This window comes from Capricornis sumatraensis, chromosome 15, assembly GCF_032405125.1.
Source record: "Capricornis sumatraensis isolate serow.1 chromosome 15, serow.2, whole genome shotgun sequence".
Classification (NCBI taxonomy): domain Eukaryota; kingdom Metazoa; phylum Chordata; class Mammalia; order Artiodactyla; family Bovidae; genus Capricornis; species Capricornis sumatraensis.
In genome coordinates this window covers 65,644,983-65,667,865 of record NC_091083.1, presented here as the reverse complement: position 1 = coordinate 65,667,865, position 22,883 = coordinate 65,644,983, and positions in this window count along the sequence as shown.

Sequence of the window (22,883 nt, the reverse complement as noted above, 5' to 3'; positions counted from 1 at the left end):
CTGGAGGAAATTTGCCTAAGAGTTATGCGCTCATGTCTTCTCAATTCTCAAATTTTATAATTAGATAAGTGTTATGATTTTGGAAATATATTTCATGGAGGACTTTTTTAAAAAAGAGATTTGGTTCTGGGCAACATTCTTTAGAACATTTTAAAGGTTAAGATTTAGGAGTTGCAAAGGTATCCTTATTTTACAAATGGGGAGACTAAGGCAAGTGGCGTGAAAAGTGACTGATTCCAAATTGGATACCTGTTGGCCGCACCACACTGCCGCTCCCAAACCTCGGATTTTAAAGCATACTCACGGTTTCACAGTGATGTCAGCAGTGATGGGGATCTTCACGTGAGCGCTGTTCTCAGAAGTTGCATCTAAAGTGATATCCAGGATGTGCAGGTTACTGATATTCACCCTGAGCAAAAAAATAAATTCACCATTGTTACTTCTGCTGACTACCATTTCTGGGCTCTTCTCTATGCCAGTGTTGTGCTGAGCAGTTGAGCCTCATGGACCTTGCCTGCTTTGGTCTCATGAGAGCCCTGTTCAGGGGTTGGATTCTCTCCACTGGATGGCATGGCAGACTGAGGATCAGACAGCTGCAATTTCCCTTAAGACTCCAAGGGTGAATACGTGCCAGAGCCAGAATTTGTTTTTTTTTTTTTTTTTTTTTTTTATTAAATTGATATCTAGTTGCTTTACAATGTTGTGTTAGGTTCAGGTGTGGGGCTTCCATGGTGGCTCAGAGGTTAAAGAATCTGCTTGCAATGCAGTAGACCCAGATTTGATCCCTGGGTCAGGAAGATCCCCTGGAGAAGAAAATGACAACCCACTCCAGTATTCTTGCCTAGAGAATTCATGGACAGAGGAGCCTGGTAGGTTATAGTCAGTGGGGTTGCAAAGAATCAGACACAACCGAGTGTCTAACACTTTCACTTTTCATTAGGTTTAGGTGTACAGCAAAGTGATTCAGATATAGATACAGATATATAGATATAGAGGCATTTTTATTTTAGATTCTTTTCCCTTATAGATTATTACAAAATATCTCAGTATAGTTCCCTGTGCTATATAGTAGGCCCTTGTTGGTTGTTTATTGTGTATATAGTAGTGTATACATATTTATGCCAAACTCCTAATTTATCCTTGACACTGCTTTCCCTTTTGGGAGCCATAAGGTGTTGGGTTTTTTTTCTTTTTTTATGTCCGTAAGTCTGCTTTGTATACTTCTTTTGTATCATATTTTATATTCCATGTATTAGTGGTATCTATGATATCTGTCTTTGTCTGATCTACTTCATTTATATGATTATCTCTAAATCCACCCTTTCGTTGCTGCAAATGTCTTTATTTCTTTCTTTTTTATGCAGAGCCAGAATTAGAACCCAGAATTGCTTGACTCTAAGATTTCATGTGGAGGGTCACCTATGTGTTGTGACTTCTAGTTTCCTCTCTCCTGAGACCATTTAGACCTTTATGCTCAGCTGTATTCAGAGAAGAAAAGTCTTATTCCTTAGGAAAGGAACATTAGACACCATCAAACAGGTAGAGTTGGGGGTGAAGAGAACCTTCATCCTGACCCTGAAATCACAGGAGAAAGCCCCAAATCATGAGATGCCAAACAGGTCCTGCAGACCTGACTCTAATTTTCCCATGCCTCTTGAGAAACCTGTATGCAAGTCAGGAAGCAACAGTTAGAACTGGACATGGAACAACAGACTGGTTCCAAATGGGAAAAGGAGTACGTCAAGGCTGGATATTGTCACCCTGCTTATTTAACCTCTATGCAGAGTACATCAATGAGAAACGCTGGGCTGGAGGAAGCACAAGCTGGCATCAAGATTGCTGGGAGAAATATCAATAACCTCAGATATGTAGATGACACCACCCTTATGGCAGAAAGTGAAGAAGAACTAAACAGCATCTTGATGAAAGTGAAAGAGGAGAGTAAAAATGTTGGCTTAAAGCTCAATATTCAGAAAACTAAGATCATGGCATCCGGTACCATCACTTCATGGCAAATAGATGGGGAAACAGTGGAAACAGTGTCAGACTTTATTTTTGGGGGCTCCAAAATCACTGCAGATGGTGATTGCAGCCATGAAATTAAAAGACACTTACTCCTTGGAAGGAAAGTTATGACCAACCTAGACAGCATATTCAAAAGCAGAGACATTACTTTGGCAAAAGAGGTCCATCTAGTCAAGGCTATGGTTTTTCCAGTGGTCATGTATGGATGTGAGAGTTGGACTATAAAGAAAGCTGAGCACTGAAGAATTGATGCTTTTGAACTGTGGTGTTGGAGAAGACTCTTGAGAGTCCCTTGGACTGCAAGGAGATCCAACCAGTTCATCGTAAAGGAGATCAGTCCTGAGTGTTCATTGGAAGGACTGATGTTGAAGCAGAGGCTCCAATACTTTGGCCACCTGATGCGACGAGCTGACTCATTTGCAAAGACCCTGATGCTGGCAAAGATTGAGGGCAGGAGGAGAAGGGGACAACAGATGGTTCGATGGCATCACTGACTCGATGGACATGGGTTTAGATGGACTCTGGGAGTTGGTGATGGACAGGGATGCCTGCGTGCTGAGGCTCACGGGGTCGCAAAGAGTCAGACACGACTGAGTGACTAAACTGAACTGAACTGAACTGGAAGAGTTGGCCTCAGACCACTTCTGCTCTTCAAGAACAGGGGATCTTCCCAACCCAGAGATAGAGCCCAGGTCTCTCGCACTGCAGGTGGATTCTTTACCAGTTGAGCCACCAGGGAAGCCCAGGAACACTGCAGTGGGTAGCGTATCCCTTCTTCAGCAGATCTTCCGATCAAGAATCGTACTGGGGCCTCCTGTATTGCTGGTGGATTCTCAACCAGTTAAGCTACCAGGGAAGCCCTCTGTGAGAACACACAAGGCTTATTCATCTTTCTGTCTTTGATGTCAAACTTACATCCCCAAATAAATGTATTCTCTTTTCTGTGAATAAAGATCTCCAAATGAAGCATCAACTCACCCTGTTAGCACATATACCACTTGAAAGATTCCAGAAATGAGTTGTTCCAACAAGTTCTTAGTATCTTTGGTCTTCTCCTGGGCCTCTTCATCAGTATTGGATTCCTGGGGCAATACGAAGTCAGTCTTCAATTGCTCAAAGATAGCTGAGAAACTATCTCCATTAGGTGTGGTACACAACTTATGAAGCAGCTCCCATGCACCAAGTACTAAATAAGAGCCTATGTTATTTCATTTAATCTTTGTAACAATTCCACAAAGTAGGCACTACTAATACCTGTAATTTCAGAGGAGGAAATAAAAGATCAAAGTTTAAGAAATGGATCAAAGTCACACAGCCAGGAGATCTTGTTCTTTCCAAGTTGCCTTCACTCCTTATCCATCAACAAAGCCATCAGAGGCGGTCCTAAGATGGTGGAGGAATAGGATGGGGAGACCACTTTCTCCCTCATAAATTCATCAAAAGAACATTTCAACGCTGAGTAAACTTCACAAAACAACTTCTGAATGCTGGCAGAGGACATCAGGCACCCAGAAAAGCAGATCATTGTCTTCAAAAACAGGTAGGAAAAAATATAAAAGATGAAAAAAAACAAAAGAGGTAGGGAGGGAGCTCCATTCCAGGAAGAGAGTCTTAAAAAGAGAGAAGTTTCCAAACACCAGGAAACACTCTCGCTGCCGAGTCTGTGGCTAGCCTTGGAAGCACAGAGGGCAACATAACAGGGAGGAAAAATAAATAAATAGTTAAAACCAACAGATTACGAGCCCAATGATAACTCCCCCAGTGGAGAAGCAGTGCAGATGCCTGCATCTGCCACTAGCAAGCGGGGGCTGGGCAGGGAGGTGAGGGCTGCAGTGCTTTTTAAGAACCGGGCTGGAATGCCCCAAGTGTAACCAGAGCGAACTAGCTTGGGCTAGCAAACCAGACTGTGGGATAGCTACCACGTGAAAAGCTCTAACATAAGACACAGCCAGAACAGTGCACAGAACAAAGGATGGAACAGAATTAGCAGGCTGCAGACCATCCCCCTCCAGTGACAGGCAGCCAGAGCCGGAAGGGCCTGAAGAGGGCAATCGCAGCCCCAGAGAGACATTAACTTCCAAACTGCAAGCAAGCTTCTTTGCTAACTAAGACTTCTTGGGGTTCTGGACAGTCACCATCCGCCTAAGAAGGGGCGCCAGTTGTACACCCAGAAAACTGAGCAGCAGGGATGGGAAAGGGGATATGTCACAGCAACAGCACTCACCAAACACCTGAGCTGCTCGGACCTGGGAAGGGCACAAAATGCAGGCCCAACCGAGTTTATGCCTCTGAGGACTACCTGAGTGCCTGAGCCTGAGCGGCTTAGACGGATGAGGTGCATGCAGCCCAGGGCCAGCCTCAGACGGTTCCCAGCAGAGCAACCTAGAGCCTGAGTGGTGTGCGCTGTGAGCAGGGGCAGGCCCAGCATGGCTGAGACACTATGAGCACACACCAGTGTTATTTGTTTGCAGCATCCCTCCCTCACCACAGCGCGACTGAACAAGTGAGCTTAAAAAAAAAAGTGTCCACCACCGTCCCTCTTCTGTCAGGGTGGAAAACAGACACTGAAGAGACCAGCAAACAGAAGCTAAAACAGAGGGAACCACCTTGGAAGTATAGATCTTGAGAAATATAAGCCAGACCAAGGAACTATCTGAAAATGAACTGACCCCACACTGCCCACACAACACCAGAGAAAGTCCCAGATATAACTTTACCATTTTTATGATCATTCTTTTTTTGTTGTTTTGGTTTTTTCTTCCTTTCTTTTTCTTCTTCTTTTTTTTTATTTTAACATTTTTAATTTTTAAGTTCTCTATTTCTCCTTTAATTTTTATTTTTATAACCTACTATTACTTTTCAAAAAAAAAGACCCTATTTTTAAAGCAAACGCCATATATATATATATATTTTGTGATTGTTGTTGTTGTTGTTGTTTTTTAATAATTCTTGTGACTTTGTTTTGTTTTTTTCTTTCTTCTTCTTTTCTATAATATTGTATTTTTGAAAATCCAACCTCTAGATTTTTAATCTTTGCTTTTTGGTATTTGTTATCAATTTTGTACCTTTAAAAACCCAATCTTCAGTACCCATTTTTACTTGAGAGTGAGATTACTGGCTTGACCACTCTCTCCTCCTTTGGACTCTCCTTTTTCTCCACCAGGTTGCCTCTGTCTCCTCCCTCCCCCTTCTCTTCTCTACCCAACTCTGTGAATCTCTGTGTGTTCCAGATGGTGGAGAACACTTAGGGAACCGGTTACTGGCTGGATCTGTCTCTCTCCTTTTCATTTCCCTCTTTTACCCTCCTGGCCACCTCTGTCTCCTTCCTCCCTCTCCTCTTCTCTGTATAACTCTGTGAACATCTCTGAGCGGTCTCAGACAGTGGAGTGCACATAATGAAGTGATTACTGGCTAGCTTGCTCTCTCCTCTTCTGATCCCACCTCATCTCATTCCAGTCACCTATAACTCCCCCCTTCCTCTTCTCTTCTCCATGTAACTCAGTGAACCTCTCTGGGTGTCCCTCAATGTGGAGAAACTTTTCATCTCTAACCTAGATGTTTATCATTGGTGCTGTATAGATGGAGAAGTCTTGAGGGTATTGTAAAAATAAAACTGAAAACCAGAAGCAGGAGGCTTAAGTCCAAATTCTGAGAACATCAGAGAAATCCTGACTCCAGGGAACATTAATTGATAGGAGCTCATCAAACGTCTCCACACCTACACTGAAACCAAGCACCACCCAAGGGCCAACATGTTCCAGAGCAAGACATACCATGCAAATTCTCCAGCAACACAGGAACACACCCTTGAGCTTCAATATACAGGCAGCTCAAAGTGACTCCCAAACCACTGACATGTCATAACTCATTACTGGACACTTCATTCCACTCCAGAGAGAAGAAATCCAGCCCCAGCCACCAGAACTCTGACACAAGCTTCCCTAACCAAGAAACCTTGACAAGCCACTGATACAGCCCCATCCACAGTGGGGAAACTCCATAATAAAGAGAACTCCACAAACCGTCAGAATACAGAAAGGCCACCCCTAACACAGTAATGCAACCAAGATGAAGAGACAGAGGAATACCCAGCAGGTAAAGGAACAGGATAAATGCCCACCAAACCAAACAAAAGAGGAAGAGATAGGGAATCTACCTGATAAAGAATTCCCAATAATGATAGTGAAAATGATCCCAAATCTTGAAATCAAAATGGAATCACAGATAAATAGCCTGGAGACAAGGATTGAGAAGATACAAGAAAGGCTTAACAAGGACCTAGAAGAAATAAAAAGAGTCAATATATAATGAATAATGCAATAAAATGAGATCAGAAACACTCTGGAGGCAACAAATAGTAGAATAATGGAAGCAGAAGATAGGATTAGTGAAATAGAAGATAGAATGCTATAAATAAATGAATCAGAGAGGAAAAAAGAAAAATGAATTAAAAGAAATGAGGACAATCTCAGAGACCTCCAGGACAATATGAAACGCTCCAACATTCAAATTATAGGAGTCCCAGAAGAAGACAAAAAGAAAGACCATGAGAAAATACATGAGATAATAGGTGAAAACTTCCCCAAAATGGGGAAGGAAATAAACACCCAAGTCCAAGAAACCCAGAGAGTCCCAAACAGGATAAACTCAAGGCAAAACACCCCAAGACACATATTAATCAAATTAACAAAGATCAAACATAAAGAACAAATATTAAAAGCAGCAAGGGGAAAACAACAAATAACACACAAGGGGATTCCCACAAGGATAACAGCTGATCTTTCAATAGAAACTCTTCAGGCCAGGAGGGAATGGCAAGACATACTTAAAGTGATGAAAGAAAATAACCTACAGCCCAGATTACTGTACCCAGCAAGGATCTCATTCAAATATGAAGGAGAAATCAAAAGCTTTACAGACAAGCAGAAGCTGAGAGAATTCAGCACCACCAAACCAGCTCTCCAATAATTTCTAAAGGATATTCTCTAGACAGGAAACACAAAAAGGATGTATAAACCCAAACCCCAAACAATAAAGTAAATGGCAACGAGATCATACTTATCAATAATTACCTTAAACGTAAATGGGTTGAATGCCCCACCAAAAGACAAAGACTGGTTGAATGGATACAAAAATGAGACTCCTATATATGTTGTCTACAAGAGACCCACCTCAAAACAAGGGACACATACAGACTGAAAGTGAAGGGCTGGAAGGAAGCAGGAGTAGCAATACTCATCTCCGATAAAATAGACTTTAAAACAAAGACTGTGAAAAGAGACAAAGGCGGCCACTACATAATGATCAAATGATCAATACAAGAAGAAGATATAACAATTATAAATATATATGCACCCAACATAGGAGCACTGCAATACATAAGATAAATGCCAACAAGCATGAAAGGGGAAAATAACAATAACACAATAATAGTGGGACACTTTAATACCCCACTCACACCTATGGACAGATCAACTAAACAGAAAATTAACAAAGAAACGCAAACTTTAAATGATACAATAGATCAGTTAGACCTAATTGATATCTATAGGACATTTCACCCCAAAACAATGAATTTCACCTTCTTCTCAAGTGCTCACAGAACCTTCTCCAGGATAGATCACATCCTGGGCCATAAATCTAGCCTTGATGAATTCAAAAAAATCGAAATCATTCCAAGCATCTTTTCTGACCATAATGCACTAAGATTAGATCTCAATTACAGGAGAAAAACTATTAAAAATTCCAACATATGGAGGCTGAATAACACGGTTCTGAATAACCAACAAATTGCAGAAGAAATCAAAAAAGAAATCAAAATATGCATAGAAAATAATGAAAATGAAAACACAACAACCCAAAACCTGTGGGACACTATAAAAGCAGTGCTAAGGGGAAAGTTCATAGCAATACAGGCATACCTCAAGAAACAAGAAAAAAGTCAAATAACCTAACTCTACACCTAAAGCAACTAGAAAAGAAAGAAATGAAGAACCCCAGAGTTAGTAGAAGGAAAGAAATCTTAAAAATTAGGGCAGAAATAAATGCAAAAGAAACAAAAGAGACCATAGCAAAAATCAACAAAGCCAAAAGCTGGCTCTTTGAAAGGATAAATAAAATTGACAAACCATTAGCCAGACACATCAAGAAACAAGGGAGAAAAATCAAATCAATAAAATTAGAAATCAAATTGGAGAGATCACAACAGAAAACACAGAAATACAAAGGATCATAAGACACTGCTATCAGCAATTATCTGCCAGTAAAATGTGGAAGAAATGGACAAATTCTTAGAAAAGTACAACTTTCCAAAACTGAACCAGAAAGAAATAGAAAATCTTAACAGACCCATCACAAGCACAGAAATTGAAACTGTAATCAGAAATCTTCCAGCAAACAAAAGCCCAGGTCCAGACGGCTTCACAGCTGAATTCTACCAAAGATTTAGAGAAGAGCTAACACTTATCCTACTCAAACTCTTCCAGAAAATTGCAGAGGAAGGTAAACTTCCAAACTCATTTTATGAGGCCACCATCACCCTAATACCAAAACCTGACAAAGATGCCACAAAAAAAGAAAACTACAGGCCAATATCACTGATGAACATAGATGCAAAAATCCTCAACAAAATTCTAGCAATCAGAATCCAGCAACACATGAAAAAGATCATACACCATGACCAAGTAGGCTTTATCCCAGGGATGCAAGGATTCTTCAATATCCGCAAATCAATCAATGTAATTCACCACATTAACAAATTAAAAAATAAAAGCCATATTATTATCTCAATACATGCAGAGAAAGCCATTGACAAAATTCAACATCCACTTATGATAAAAACTCCCCAGAAAGCAGGCATAGAAGGAACATACCTCAACACAATAAAAGCTATATATGACAAACCCACAGCAAACATTATCCTCAAAGGTGAAAAATTGAAAGCATTTCCCCTAAAGTCAGGAACAAGACAAGGGTGCCCACTTTCACCACTACTATTCACCATAGTTCTGGAAGTTTTGACCACAGCAATCAGAGCAGAAAAAAATAAATAAATAAATAAAAGGAATCCAAATTGGAAAAGAAGTAAAACTCTCACTGTTTGCAGATGACATGATCCTCTACATAGAAAACCCTAAAGACTCCACCAGAAAATTACTAGAGCTAATCAATGAATATAGCAAAGTTGCAGGATATAAAATCAACACACAGAAATCCCTTGCATTCCTATATACTAATAATGAGAAAGTAGAAAAAGAAATTAAGGAAACAATTCCATTCACCATTGCAACGAAAAGAATAAAATACTTGGGAATATATCTACCTACAGAAACTAAAGACCTATATATAGAAAACTATAAAACACTGATGAAAGAAATCAAAGAGGACACTAATAGAAGGAGAAATATACCATGTTCATGGATCGGAAGAATCAATATAGTGAAAATGAGTATACTACCCAAAGCAATCTACAGATTCAATGCAATCCTTATCAAGCTACCAGCTGTATTTTTCACAGAGCTAGAACAAATAATTTCACAATTTGTATGGAAATACATAAAACCTCGAATAGTTAAAGCAATCTTGAGAAAGAAGAATGGAACTGGAGGAATCAACCTGCCTCACTTCAGGCTCTACTACAAAGCCACAGTCTTCAAGACAGTATGGTACTGGCACAAAGACAGACATATAGATCAATGGAACAAAATAGAAAGCCCAGAGATAAATCCCCACACCTATGGGCACCTTATCTTTGACAAAGGAGGCAAGAATATACAATGGATTAAAGACAATCTCTTTAACAAGCGGTGCTGGGAAAACTGGTCAACCACTTGTAAAAGAATGAAACTAGAATACTTTCTAACACCACACACAAAAATAAACTCAAAATGGATTAAAGATCTAAATGTAAGACCAGAAACTATAAAACTCCTAGAGGAGAATATAGGCAAAACACTCTCTGACATAAATCCCAGCAGGATCCTCTATGATCCACCTCCCAGAATACTGGAAATAAAAGCAAAAATAAACAAATGGGATCTAATTAAAATTAAAAGCTTCTGCACAATAAAGGAAACTATAAGTAAGGTGAAAAGACAACCTTCGGAATGGGAGAAAATAATAGCAAATGAAGCAGCTGACAAACAACTAATCTCAAAAATATACAAGCAACTTATGCAGCTCAACTCCAGAAAAATAAACGACCCAATCAAAAAATGGGCCAAAGAACTAAATAGACACTTCTCCAAAGAAGACATACGGATGGCTAACAAACACATGAAAAGATGCTCAACATCACTCATTATCAGAGAAATGCAAATCAAGACCACAATGAGGTACCATTTCACACCAGTCAGAATGGCTGCGATCCAAAAGTCTACCAGCAATAAATGCTGGAGAGGGTGTAGAGAACAGGGAACCCTCTTACACTGTTGGTGGGAATGAAAACTCTACAGCCACTATGGAGAACAGTGTGGAGATTCCTTTAAAAACTGCAAATAGAACTGCCTTATGACCCAGCAATCCCACTGCTGGGCATACACACTGAGGAAACCAGAATTGAAAGAGACACATGTACCCCAATGTTCATCACAGCACTGTTTATAATAGCCAAGACATGGAAACCACCTAGATGTCCATCAGCAGATGAATGGATAAGAAAGCTGTGGTCCATATACACCATGGAGTATTACTCAGCCATTAAAAAGAGTACATTTGAATCAGTTCTAATGAGATGGATGAAACTGGAGCCGATTATACAGAGTGAAGGAAGCCAGAAAGAAAAACACCAATACAGTATACTGACACATATATATGGAATTTAGAAAGATGGTAATGATAACCCTGTATGCGAGACAGCAAAAGAGACACAGATGTAAAGAACAGACTTTTGGACTCTGTGGGAGAGGGAGAGGGTGGTATGATTTGGGAGAGTGGCATTGAAACATGTATACTATCATGTAAGAAATGAATCGCTAGTCTAGGTTTGATACAGGATACAGGATGCTTGGGGCTGGTGCACTGGGATGACCCAGAGAGATGGTATGGTGAGGGTAGTTGGAGGGGGTTTCAGGTTTGGGAACTCATGTACACCAGTGGTGGATTCATGCCAATGTGTGGCAAAACCAATACAGTATTGTAAAGTAAGAAAAAAAAAAAAGACATATTGAAGGGGGGGGGGCGGAAAACAAAGCCATCTTCCCACTGAGCAGGCAATAGGTATCGATTGCACATCAGCTTCTAGAAGTGAAGCACTAATGAGCTGCTCATATAAAATAAACCCAGGATGGAATAAGAAATGGAAAATCTAGAATCAAAGAAAATATACAGATGTAAATCAGGAAAGTGGCCAATAGGATTCCCTGATTGACAGCTTTGCATATGGTAGAAAGAGATGACTCATACAGGAGAACAAGGATAGAGTCCTAATGGACAGAGAAAAAGGGATTTGAGACAGGAAGTGACATGGCAGATGTAGAATGGCACATTTGAAAAGTATTAAAGAAATATGTGTAGAAAATAATAGAAGTGAGAAACAGCAAGGCAACAACTAGCTCAAAGAATAATAAAAGGCTGCAAGAAAAATTTGTAATCAAAGTACTGCAACATGGCTTTGCAAAGGACAGTACCTAGTTATAATGATGCAAAGGTGGAAACTACATTTGGGCCTATAACATACTAGGTGACTTTGATGCAGACACTTCTGATCTGGTCTCAGTTTTATCAGCAATGAAATTGGAAAGTGGATCCCTCCTATATCTTTCAGGTTGCCAGCCTTCCCTGGTGGCTCAGCTGGTAAAGAATCTGCCTGCAATGCAGGAGACCTGTGTTCAATTCCTGTGTCAGGAAGATCCCCTGGAGAAGGAAATGGCAACCCAATCCAGTATTCTTGCCTGGAGAATTCTGTGGACAAAAGAGCCTGGCAGGCTACAGTCCACGGGGTCACAAAGAGCTGGACATGACTGAGCAACTATCACCCAGTCACTCTCAAGCCCTGGCAAGTTTTGGAGGGAAATCATTTACAGAAGTTAGCTTCTCCCTATAAAGAATGTTTAGCAATGTGTAGTAATATTTCCAAAAAGTGAAAAGAAGACCAAGTTCTGCCAAGAAATCAGAATTACAAGGAAATATGATTCACTAGAAAGTTAGGTAATTTTAAAGCTACCTAGGCTAGGTAAGAATCTTTTTCCACTTAGTACAAACTACTAAGAAAATTGAATGACCCAACAAAAGAATATGCTACAATTACAAATTAAGTATTTAAGTTACAATACATAAATGCCTAATAAAATATGAAAATATGAGTGAAATCTTTCATAATTAGAGAAATGAAGAGATCAATTATAACATTTTATCTGTGAGATGGGCAAAAATTTCAGTTGTCCGAACCAGTGCTGTCAAGAGAGTAGAAAAAAAGATACTCTCACAGATGACTGGAGAAACTGTTAACTCGGGGATTATTTGTAAATATCTGCTGTAATTTAAAATATACACATCTTTTGACTTTTATAATGTCACTTTTAAGAATTTATCCTATTAGTATATTAGCAGAGTTTACCATGATAGAAGATATAAATTGATATCCAGTTAAGTAATGCCTGTTTCTAGAAAAATAATAAACAAATGAACCAGGAACCAGTTAGTCACCTGTCTCAGTAAACCACTCATAAGGAGCTGCCCCTGCTGGCTGCTGCTGCTGCTGCTGCTGCTAAGTCACTTCAGTCGTGTCCGACTCTGTGCAACCCCAGAGATGGCAGCCCACCAGGCTCCCCCGTCCCTGGGATTCTCCAGGTAAGAACACTGGAGTGGGTTAGCCTTTGTTAATACAGGCATAGTACTTAGGATGGAGAAGGCAATGGCACCCCGCTCCAGTACTCTTGCCTGGAAAATCCCATGGAGGGAGGAGCCTGGTAGGCTGCAATCCATGGGGTCGCTAAGAGTCGGAGACTACTAAGCGACTTCACTTTCACTTTTCACTTTCATGCATTGGAGAAAGAAATGGTAACCCACTCCAGTGTTCTTGCCTGGAGAATCCCAGGGATGGGGGAGCCTGGTGGGCTGCCATCTATGGGGTCGCACAGAGTCAGACATGACTGAAGCGACTTAGTAGCAGTAGTAGTAGTAGTAGTAGTAGTACTTAGGAAGCAAGCTCCTAGATGCCACTGATCATCCATTGTTGACTCACTTTCAAGTGTACTGTCAAGATTGTCAAGTCCTTTGTCAAGACCAGATTTCAGCTTCCTCAAAACATCCTTCCAAGATTTTCAAGAAGAGACACTGAGGTCCCAGCAAGCAGGCCACACAACAGAACAAGTTTCCAAAGTTGAAACATCTTGTCCTGACACCTGGACAGTCATGGGAGGAACAGGAGTGAGAATTACCCACAGGGAAACAGGATCTCGGATGAGCACCTATCACTCTGACACTCAGCTGTCCCTGAAGATAGACATGGTTATCTCTTCTCTTACAGATGGGCAGCCCAGGTCAGATAGCCAGAGAAACTTACTTGCCCAGAGACAAACAACCAGTGGATGAAGGCACTACTACATGAGAAGTCACATTTGACTCCAGGTCAGTTCTCTTTTCTAGAGGTCCTTTACACATGCTGGTTCCTCTGCCTGGAACACTTTCCTCTTCTTTTCATTTAAAACTGAATCATTTCTTACTATTGACTTTCCAGCTTCAGTAAGACATCATGTCCTCCAGACCTCTCCCCAGAGTCTAGGTTAAGGGGCCCCACTCCACCATCTTGCTGCCTTCATTCACTGTTCAGAATCCTGGGTACTAGTTAGTGACAACTTGGCTGCCTTTCCCACCAGGCTGTGACTTCCTTAGAGGAGGGACTGTGATTTATTTCATGGTTTAATTCTCAAATAATAGTAAAAAATCTGCACCTAGTACAGTGTTAGTGTTTGTCAGTCAGTTGCATCTGACCCTTGCTAACACCAAGGACAATAGTCTGCCAGGCTCCTCTGTCCATAGGATTCTCCAGGCAAGAATACTGCAGTGGGTTGCCCTGTCCTGCTTCAGGGGAACTTCCTGACCTAGGGATCAAACCATGTCTTTTATGTCCTCTGCATTGGCAAGTGGGTTCTTTACCAAGCACCTAGTATAGTACAAGAAAGTAAAGTTAGCTGAATAAAAGTATGAACAAATAAGTGGGCACCACATCATGATGCTGCATTCCTCGTCAATCGGACATTTCTCCTAATTGAATCTATTTCTTAATTTACTCTATTCAAAATATTAGTTAATTCAAGTGGTCCCACCCCTCTGCCTCTTGCCCCCAGAGCCTTCTGAAGGGCTTCCCTGGTGTCTCAGATGGTAAAGACTGCAATACAGGAGATTGAACCTAGATTTGATCCGTGGGTTAGGAAGATCCCCTGGTGAAGGAAATGGCAAACCACTCCAGTATTCTTGCCTGGAGAAATCCATGGACAGAGGAGCCGGGTCGGCTACTGGCTATGGGGTCGCAAACAGCTGAGCAGTACTGAGCGATTACACTTTCACTTTCATCCCTATGCCTCTCATCCCCAAAAACTTCTGTAGGCCTCCATATGGAGTGACATTAGAGGGGAAATGCACCAGTCACAGGTTTGAAGAAAAATACTTACAAACTTGTTGCTCCTCTGCGCAGTCTTCTGGAATTCTGCTGGGTGCTGATGGCCCTTATACTCGTAGTGATGGGGTGGAAGACTGCCCCTGGAAACAAGCTCTGGGTCCAGAGCCATTGAAGGAGACTCCAGTGAAAATAACCTCTGTCCAGAATGAACAGAAAGACTTCTAAAGCAAAAGTCATCTGGAATGCTTGAACTGGATGACTATGGAGAGGACTTTGTGCCAAGACTAAGAGCAGGTTCTCAGGAGCCTCCAGCTACCAAGTAGTTGGTCATGCAGCTTTGGGGCTGGGGTAAAAACTGAGATGAACTGGAGAATATTCTGGTAGAAGGATCCATAGTGATCATCCAGCTTAATATTATCAGCATTTGCAAACTCAGGCTCACAGAGGGAAAGCAGTCAGCCTGTAAGACATGGACAGAGATGGGGCTAGACGTGTGGCCCATGGCATCAGGGTCAGTGACCAGTGAGGTCATTCTTCCCAAATCTTCTCTTGTGTCTGAATGCTCTCCATAACATCCCTCACAGTGGAACCAGCCTCAGAACAAATGTTTGCAATGACAGGTGGCTCAGGACCCATCCTCCCCATCTGCCCACTCCATTGAGTCAATAGAGTGTCTCTTAAGAGTGAATATAGTCTGCCTCCATATATATCCCTATATATGCAGTATTCCTCGGCACTTTTCCCCCAACTCTTCTACTCTCAAGGAAGCGGCCAGAAGTTAAAACACTCAACTTAAGCCAAAGTCCCCAACATATCCCCTGTGTCATCTACTCACTGCCACTCCAAACTCACCTACCTCTTTCTCCATGGTCCTACTGTCTTCCTTCTTTTTCAGAAAAATACCAACATCATTGCTGCCTTGGCCCTCTGCACAGACCATTCCCTCTTTACAGAACCCTCCTCTTGAAGCAAGGGGGAGTTTGTTACTGCCATTCGAGCTCACAGTAAGTCCTGACTTAACACATTGGTAGACTCGCATCACCTCTTCCCTTTGGATGACAACTCCAGGTTCAAATAACCACAATGGAAACATAACAGACATTAAAACCAAGACAGCTTAGAGTTCAACTTAACCTCCTTGCTGGGAAGCCTGGGGAGCCTATGGTCCTGAGAAGGAGAAGGACGCATCCAAAGGTACATGTGAATTGAACCCAACTTATTTTCCTCTTCCATTTCATATCTTTTTGGTTTGTTGAAATTTTCTGCTTGGGCAGTAGCTTTTTAAAACAAAAGATTAAATAAAATCATCTAATATGTTTGTTTAAACTGTGGATGCCTGAGCTCCTCCCCAGTTACTTAGGGTCAGAGGCTCCAGGGTGGCTGGACAGAAGTGGAGTTATTCAGAATAGGATGGCTCAAAGGTACTTTTGACCTTGAGTTCTAAGAGCTGTGATCCCCACACCATCCTCTAGACCCCACCTCTGCCTAGACATGACTGCACAACACTAGGTGCTTATCCTGCGTCACCTTGTGACAATTCGAAGGAAGGTCCTTTAAAGCAATTAGGGTCATCAGGCCTATTGTCCCCCCTTGGAGCAACTAGTGTCATCAGCCCTGTTGTTCCCCTAGTATGGAGCAATTAGGGTCATCAACCCTATTCCTCGGAACAACTAGGGTCATCAGCCCTATTCCTTGGAACAACTAGGGTCATCAGCCCTGTTGTTCCCCCAGTGCTGAGTTTTCGGGATGGATAGGACCCCACTCAGGGTGCTGCAGAACCCCCCGTAGGATAGACAGGGTGAGTAGGAGTGGGAAGTGTTAAAGGGTTGAAGAGAAACCCGGTTTTCCAAAGGCTAAAACTAAATCTTCTTTACTATACCTAACTTTCTGACATGGGTAACAGTGAATCAAAGGAAAGACAGCTCTTTATAGGAGTAATTGTGCAGTTATTAAGCAAGAGAGGAATTAAAGTTAAGAAATCCAATATTCATTCATTTTTTTCATTTGTACAAGAGCAATGTCCTTGGTTTCCAGAAAAGGGCACTGTTAATTTAGATACTTGGGTGAAGGTAGGGAAACAGCTAAAAACTTATTATGCTTTTGCTTTGTGGAATATGATTAGAAATGTTCTGGACCCTCGTCATGAGGCTGTTAGACAGCCTATGGGAGAGGCTATAGAGGTGGATGGTAGTGGGTCTCCACCTTCTACGCAGATCATACTTTCTGCCATTGACAAAGAAAAGGAGGGAGACTGTGCTCTACCTCCTGAGGAAGGAGAGGGCTTACAGGACGCTGCGGCCAGGCGCCCTGGCGAGCCCCCTCCCCCTCTACACAGACCTTTAAAAATTTATCCACCACTTTCTGATTTAAGGCGATCACCCCACCTCCACTTGCGCCTCCCAGAACATTGCCTAAGGTTGAAAAAGAGAGGGAGAATTTTTTCTTTAACAAAGGAGCTTTTAAAACAGAGCCTGCTCCTTGCAGAAAACCCCCTCAGGTGGGCCTTACCCAAGCGAAAAAAAGAGAGAGAGAGAGAAGAAAAAAAGAAAAAAGAAAAGAAAAATAATCGTAATAAAAAGGATTTTACGAATAAAAAATGTTTCTCTTATGGCCAAATGAGGCATTTTTGCCAGCAATGTCCTGCTAAACAGAGAAAACAAGCCATGCCAATCAACCCCAGGTAGCTCAGGCCTAGACCTCAGTTCCACCACCGTAACAGTATTAACCCCTGACATGTCGGTTATGGGAGTGGCTGGCCCCCTGCCTGAGGACATTCTGGACTTGTGCCAGGGTGTAGCTCGCTTTCTTTTCAAGGAATTTCAGTGGTGCCTGGTGTAATAGATTCTGATTATACTGGGGAAATTAAAGTTTTAATCTCGCCGCCTACTAAAACTGTGCAAATTAATAGAGGTCAAAGAATAGCACAGCTTTTGCTTTTTACCTTATTATCAGATAGAAAAACCTTGACTTCTCAAGCTCGGGGCCCCAGAAGATTTGGATCTAGTGATCTAGCTTTCGGGGTGCAGGAAATTACCACTTCTAGGCCTTTGAAAGATCTTTTAACTCAAAGAAATAAAATGTCACGGCTGCTACACACAGGAGCAGATGTTTCTTGCATTTCAGGAGAAGACTGGCCCAGCTCCTGGCCCACTCATACTACTGAAAACGTGTTGGTGGGATTAGGAAGAGCCCCTGCAGTAGCTAAAAGTGCAAAAATTTTAAATTGGCAATTTGGGGATACTTGTGGAACTTTCCAGCCTTATGTGGTTCCTTCACTCCCCTTTACCCTATGGGGGAGGGACGTGCTGTCTCAAATGGGAGTGTTACTTTTTAGCCCTGATGATAAAGTGACCTCTCAAATGCTACAGATGGGCTATGATCCATCGAAAGGATTAGGTAAACAGCAATCAGGAATAATTGAACCAATTAGCCCAACTCCTGCAAGCTGTGGATTGGATTATCCAAATTTATAATGGAAGCCATTGTTTTTGCTGCCGACCCCATCACATGGAAATCTCAAGACCCACTGTGGGTGGAAAAATGGCCTCTGCCTAAAGAAAAATTACTGGCAGCTAAAATGTTAATTTCTGAACAACTGGTATTGGGACATATTGAGCCCTCCAATAGCCCCTGGAACACTCCTATTTATGTTATTAAGAAAAAATCTGGTAAATTGCGCCTTTTACAGGATTTGAGAGCAATTAATGCCACCATGGAGGACATGGGAGCCTTACAGCCTGGGCTCCCTTCTCCAGTAGCAGTTCCAGAGGCATATAATATAATTGTAATTTATTTACAAGATTACTTTTTTCACTATTTCTTTAAGTGCTGAGAATAAAAAGCGATTTGCCTTTAGTCTGCCATCAGAAAATCTTAAACAGCCTTATTTAAGATTTCAATGGAAAGTTTTACCTCAGGGAATGAAAATTTGTCAAAAATTTGTCAATGCCGCTTTGGAGCATATTAGAGCTAAATATGAACAAGTATATATGACCCACTACATGGATGATATTTTAATAGCTCATCCTGATAGAGCTCATTTGCAAACTGTACTCCAAGATTTGACCCCCAGGCATTGTCAGTTAGAGGTTTAAAAATTGCCCCAGAGAAAATTCAAATCAATCCACCCATAACCTACTTAGGAAGAGTCTTAAATTCAGGAACAGTGACTCATGCCCCGCTGCAACTAAGGAAAGACCGTCTTGTTACTTTAAATGATTATCAGAAAATTTTAGGTGATATTAATTGGATTAGGCCTTATTTAAAAATAACCACAGCTGAACTAAAGCCTCTTTTTAACATTTTATGAGGATATTCTAATCCAACTTCTAAAAGACAATTAACTGCTGAGGCTCGGGAGGCTCTAGGCAAAGTAGACGCAGCTTTATCTGATAGCTATGTAAAAATAATTGATTTAACAGTAACTGGCAATTTTTTTGCCTAGCAACCCCTACTGCACCTGTGGGAGTTTTATGGCAAAATGACCCCCTAGAGTGGGTCCATCTTCCCGCCCAAGCTAAAAAAGTAGTGGCTTCTTATCCAGGCTTGATAGCAACGTTGATATTATAAGGGAGGAAACGGAGCCTTGAATTGTTTGGGAAAGAGCCATCAGAAATTGTAATTCCATATAATAAGGAACAGCTTGATGCACTTCTAATGTTTGATGAAGATTGGCAGACTGCTATAGGAAATTATTGTGGTCAAATTTTGCATCATTTACCCTCACATGCTTTGTTAATTCAAAAATTAAAGGAAGGGGAATTTAAGTATGGTTCCCCCCATCAGATTTTACAACATGCTCTCTTTGTAATAAATAATTTAAATGATGATTTATCAAGAACGCCTGCAATGCTTCATCATTGGTGTCTGGAACAACAAAATGTAAAGCCGTTGGTGAAATGGAAGGACCTCCTCTCCAGACAATGGAAGGGTTCTGACCCATTATTAACTAGCAGTCGAGGATACACTTGTGTTTTTCCACAGGATGCAGACTCTCCAATTTGGGTCCCAGACAGGCTGATTCATCATGTCGCAGCTCCCTAGACATCCGATTCCTCCACTGCCACAACCCCTAAAAAGGAAGAGGCCTCCTCTACCTCCGCTCCCTCCACCAGCATGGGAAACTCTGCCGACTTTGGGACGACTGATATCGGAGATAACGGATGAGCAAGGAACGGATCTGGCCACGAGGCTGATGTCTCAACTTCGCATACAGGATATTGCTCCCCCTGATCCTTTGCCCCGCAAAAAGATGCCAGGTCGCCCTACTCAGGTGACTCAGCAAGCCCCCATACCCACTTGGGGTCAAATTAAAATGCTCTGTCACCAGGCACGGGGAATTGCTTCTGTTAGGACCAAACTGAAGCCAGGACAGGCTCTAAGGGTCAGGCCCGCAGGCAGTGTAGCTAGACCAATCAGAAAAAAATCCCCGTAGCCCCCCGCCCACGCCAGACCCGAGCCAATCCAGATAGGGATGTGAGGTTTAAAAGTCCTGCACGTGCGTACGGTTTAACCAATCAGCTATGCTGTTACAGAAACAAAGAACTGTCTGTATAAAAGTATATGTGATTCAGAACTCAGGGCCCTTGTTCCACTCCACTGTGTTGGATGAAACTTGGGCCCTGGCTCGAACTAGCAATAAATTCCCTTTTTGTGTTTGCATTGCTGTGGATGTCTTATTCTCTCAGTTTTGGGGACTTGGACTCTGGGCATAACATTTGGGGGCTCGTCCTGGATCCCTTTAACTGGGAAGAATAACACTCTCCCGGTAGAAGGGGTTTCCTCACTTGGAGGATAACTATCTGAACACCAGTGTTAAGTTTGGTTAGCCAGTGTAAGACCGAGGCCCAGCTTACGTGCTGGAAGGCAGCTGGCTCTGGTTGAGAAGAGAGCTCTTGTCAGGCTTAATCACGGGCGAATTAGTCGTCTTAGCCGGCGTAAGGCTGAGGCCCAGCATCGTGCTGGGAAGGCAGCTGGCTCTGTGAACGCCTTGTTGGTAAGATAACCTAGAGGGATAGGAGGGTTCAGGTGGCCCAGGAAGACCTAGTACTGTGTTCTTGGCCGAGGTTTGTCTCCTCTGTTCGTCGCATCTTTGTGTGTGCCGGCATTGTCACTGCTCTCTGTGCGTTCGTCTTGTCTCCTGTGTTCTATCCTGTAATCATGGGGCAAGAGACTTCCACTCTGTTGTCCCTTAGGACTGACCATTTTTCTGATTTTAAGTCTAGAGCACAGAATCTATCCGTGCTGGTGAAGAAGAACAAATTAATAAATTTTTGCAGTGCAGAATGGCCGACCTTCCATGTAGGCTGGCCCTCAGAAGGCACCTTTGACTTGGGAACTGTACACCAAGTCCGAGATATCATCTTCCGACTGCGGATCGGACACCCTGACCAAGCCCCCCCGACTCCTTGGGTAAAACCTTTTTTTGCCTCAATAGGGATTTTCTACCCCTCAGGTGTTGGCGACACATGTAAGAAAGAACCCAAAGAATCTCAAGGAGCCTGAACCAACTGCGCCGCTATATACCCCATCTTGCAGGGGGAATTGTTAGGGGAAGCACACTGATTGAAACCGCCCCACCCTGGCCAGGCACCATAGTAACCATTTGCATGAGTTGTTTTATGACAGGAGATCCTGATAAAGAATATGGAACTAATAAGCCTCCACCAACTGGAAGAGTTCGGGAAAGGTTTAAAGGAGACACCGCCTGTACATTGTGAGCCACGCGGTAGAGCAGTTCTCCTGGGTTTCCTTACCTTGCTGCTCTCCACCCTGGTGCCCTTTCCCAATAAAATCTCTCGCTTTGTCAGCACATATGTCTCCTCAGACAATTCATTTCCGAGTGTTAGGCAAAAGCCCAGTTTCAGGCCCTGGAAGGGGTCCCTCTTCCTGCAACAAATGGTGACTCTGGTGGGATTCTTCTTCGCTGCGACTGACATCCTGACCACTTGGGGTACTCAGGGGCCAGCTTGCCTGCCAATGGACCAGACCCAGCGGCCGCAACTGGGACCCTTTTGTCCCTGGTCTCCTCCTGACGCGGACAACTGGCCAGAGTGCCCCGACCGGTAAGAAACAAGAAACTTTATTGATCTCTCTCCCCTTCCCTCTCTGTCTCCTCTCCTTAACCCTTCCTATCCTTCCCTGTTTTTCTAGTCCCCTGGTCCTAGACTCAGAAATCTGGTCGAAGGGCCCTCAGCCTGAGCTGAGGATTGGAGACTGATCACCTCCTCTTGGCAGAAAACTCAAATTCTGGTTCTGATTTCTGGTAGGGCCAAGTTCCAGTCCTCCCTTCTCTGGAAGCCCAGGGAAAAGTCCCATAAGGCCTGGGTATCTCGTAGGTGGCAGGAGACATCTGTAAGGCCACCCCTTTTGCCCCCTCTCCCGCCTCCTCCCCCTTCTTTTTTCAACCTGGCTTCCTTTCCTCCCTTAAAATCTTTGATGTTATGGAAAGGCTTGGTGGGCCACAGGTCGCAAACAGTCTGATATGACTGAGCAACTTCACCTTCACTTTGATGAGGACTGCCAGGTTTATATGTGTGTGTTTTAACTCTGTGATCTGTGTAGTGATTTCTGATGGACATTTTGCTTTGTCTGGCCACCATGTGGTTTAGACCTGCCGCCATTTGTTAGAACTTGATTTTCTTTCCCTGTGCCTTGAGACCAGGGCTCTTAAGAACACTTATCTAGACTATCTCTAACTCCTGACACTGAGAAGGAAAAAAAAAAAAAAAAGACTTGAAGCTAGATCTCGCACTGTGTCTGTCTAAATATGTCTTGGTATGTCTCTGTCTCTGGGTAATATTTTTGAAGTTAATTTATATATGAGATCTATTTATTTGGCTTAAAAGATAAGCGCTTACAAATCAAGTAATTCTAAATTAAACAATAAATTCCAGGTTTATGTGAACTGGGAAATATTCAGTGTTAAATACCTGATATTAATGTTTGTTTGTTGGCCTATTTAATATAGACATGTCTTAGAGTACTTAACATTAAAAAAATATTTTCATTGTACCTAGGTTCAATATGTTAAATATTATATCTGTTACAAGTTTGTCAACAAAAAATTACAAGTAAAAAAAAAAAAACACTTCAAAAAAATGTAAATGAGATATGAGCTTTTAGATAGACTTTATTAAGAATAATTATGCTTTAGGAATGTCTGTCTGAAATAGTCTGTCCAAATTGGGGTAACTTGAATTGGGTTGTGCTAAACTAAGTGATGGAAGTTCACTGACTAGCTAGCTCATTTCCAAATACAGTAAAATTTTGAAACATTTATTACTGAACATTAGTTTCC